The sequence below is a fragment of the Schistocerca serialis genome, chromosome 2, assembly GCF_023864345.2.
Source record: "Schistocerca serialis cubense isolate TAMUIC-IGC-003099 chromosome 2, iqSchSeri2.2, whole genome shotgun sequence".
Taxonomy (NCBI): Eukaryota; Metazoa; Arthropoda; class Insecta; order Orthoptera; family Acrididae; genus Schistocerca; species Schistocerca serialis.
Window position 1 is genome coordinate 959,916,062 of NC_064639.1, and position 2,830 is coordinate 959,918,891.

A 2,830-nucleotide genomic window follows, 5' to 3' on the forward strand; every position below is an offset into this window, starting at 1 on the left:
TTTTTTCTGATGAGGAAATGTTCATATTTGGGAAAATACTTCTTGATGATATTACAAAGTGTTACCTTAGTTAAGTTAATTTACTTTGACATTAAGAAAATATTTAATTTTTAATTTGCTGCATGAAAACATTTTAAAATAAATTGCAAGTATTAGCGCAACTGTAAATAATCTTTAGAATGTACAGAATGAGGTATCATTAATGTGACTAACTGTTACAGAAAAGTTCATCCCCTAAAATAAAGGACAGAAAACTGGTTGTAAACTCATCTACTAGAGATGCGTCGGTTTTAAGCGGTTCTGTATATGTGGCGGCTCTATTGTTAGATACAAACTCTTAGAACAACAAGGAAATGTAGGCTCCGAAACTCGCCTACCCGTGTATCACAACCCGCCTTTGACCACCAGGAAGTCTCGTGTTTTCATACAGTCGTGGAACGGTGAAAAACCATCGACCGTGTTTCATATTATGGCTATCTGAAATATTGCGGACACATGCCGCGACCGTTTCTCACGGCTAGCAATGCACTATGTGCTCCATGGGTGCCCCACATACTTTTCGAAGAATGTCAATCCAGAGTTCTGCGCCTGGACTTGTCTCTCTCTCTTCATTTGTTCATCTGCATCTACGTCCTTCTAATTGATGCTGAGGTGATACAATGTCGTCATCCCAACTGCCCCACATCCTTGCATTTTAGACCTCCATTGTGGGCAATGGGTAATAAAACGAATGAAAGGCCTGGTGAGGCGACACGCTTACTGACAAGGACTAATGAAAGACGTGCAAGACATGGTGCGCAGCAGTTCCGCTTCCGACGAGCAACAGACCACTGTACCCCTATCTTTCGTCACCTGAACCCCCCCTTCCCCCCCCCCCCCCCCCCCCAGCTCTTCCATAGGACCACATTCTTTGACAATCCGCGAGCCTCTTTCCAGGTTCTGTGTAGCTCATTGTCGTGGACCTTTACTATAACTACCCACATGTGGTCAGCATGTCATCCATCGGAAAGGGCGCCACAATTAACGTTTTGGTCCAGAATCTTGTCATCTAAGGGCTTTCCCAGATCATTCTGGGCACAATGCACCATGTACGGACTGATAAGCATTTCTTCCATCCCCAGAATCGTCATCATATACTGGTCAGCTGAATGTTAACTAAGGTGAGGTGCAGGGAGTGGCAACTGACCCCTAACATAGACAAATGTAATGTATTGCGAATACATAGAAAGAAAGATCCTTTATTGTATGATTATATGATAGCGGAACAAACACTGATAGCAGCTACTTCTGTAAAATATCTGGGAGTATGCGTAGGGAACGATTTGAAGTGGAATGATCATATAAAATTAATTGTTGGTAAGGCGGGTGCCAGGTTAAGATTCATTGGGAGAGTCCTTAGAAAATTTAGTACATCAACAAAGGAGGTGGTTTGCAAGACACTCGTTTGACCTATACTTGAGTATTGCTGATCAGTGTGGGATCCGTACCAGGTCGGGTTGACAGAGGAGATAGAGAAGATCTAAAGAAGAGAGGTGCGTTTCGTCACAGGGTTATTTGGTAAGCGTGATAGAGTTACGGAGTTTAGCAAACTCAAGTGGCAGACTCTGCAAGAGAGGCGCTCTGCATCGTGGTGTAGCTTGCTGTCCAGGTTTCGAGAGGGTGAATTTCTGGATGATGTGTCGAATATATTGCTTCCCCCTACTTATAACTCCCGAGGAGGTCACGAATGTGAAATTAGAGAGATTCGAGCGCACACGGAGGCTTTCCGGCAGTCGTTCTTCCCGCGAACCATACGCGACTAGAAAAGGAAAGGGAGGTAATGACAGTGGCACGTAAAGTGCCCTCCGCCACACACCGTTAGGTGGCTTGCGAAGCATAAATGTAGATGAAGATGTAGAAGACATAGGGTAGTTCTTAATGGGGTGTCGGGCATCCTTTTCCCAACGAAGTGCAGCAACTCTACGTGGCATGGACTCAGCAAGTTGTTAGAAGTCCCCGCAGAAATATTGAGTCATGTTGACTCTACAGGCGTCCATACCTGCGGAAGTGTCGTCGGTACAGGATTTTGTGCTCGAAGTGATCTCTTGATAATCACCTGAACATTTTTCAAACTAATCGCGTTGTCGTCCAGTGACAATTCCATCGTTGATTGGGAACATGAAGTCCACGAACTGCCGCGGATGGTGTCCTAGTAGAAGTACATAACAATTTCCAGTCAATGATGGGTTCAGTTGGATCAGAGGGCCCAGTCTATCCTATGTAAACACATTTCACACTATTGTGGAACCACCGACAGCGTGTACAGTGCATTGTTGACAACTTGGATCCATGGTTTAATGGCTCACTCGAACCCTACCATCGGCTCTCACCAACTGCAGTCGGCACTCTTCTGGTCGGGTCTCAGTTGTATAGTCGTCTAAGGCCCAAGAAAGGTGCTACATTCAATGTCGTGCTGTTAACAAAGGAACTCGCGTCGATCGCCTGCTGCTATATCCCATTAACACCAGATTTCGCCACACTGTCCTAATGGATATATTGGTTGCTCCGGTTATTTCACGCAGAGTTGCTTGTCTGTTAGCACTGACAACTCTACGCAAACGCCGCTGCTCTCGGTCGTTAGGTGAAGGCCGTCGGCCACTGAGATGTCGGTGCTGCGAGGTAATGTCTGGAATTTAGTATTCACGGCATACTCTTGACACTGTGGATCTCGAAATATTGAATTCCCTTAAGATTTCCGAAATGGTATGTACTATGTGTCTAGCTCCAACTGCCATTCCGTGTCCAAAGTCAGTTAATTCCCGTCGGGCTGCCGTAATCAAGTCGGAAACCA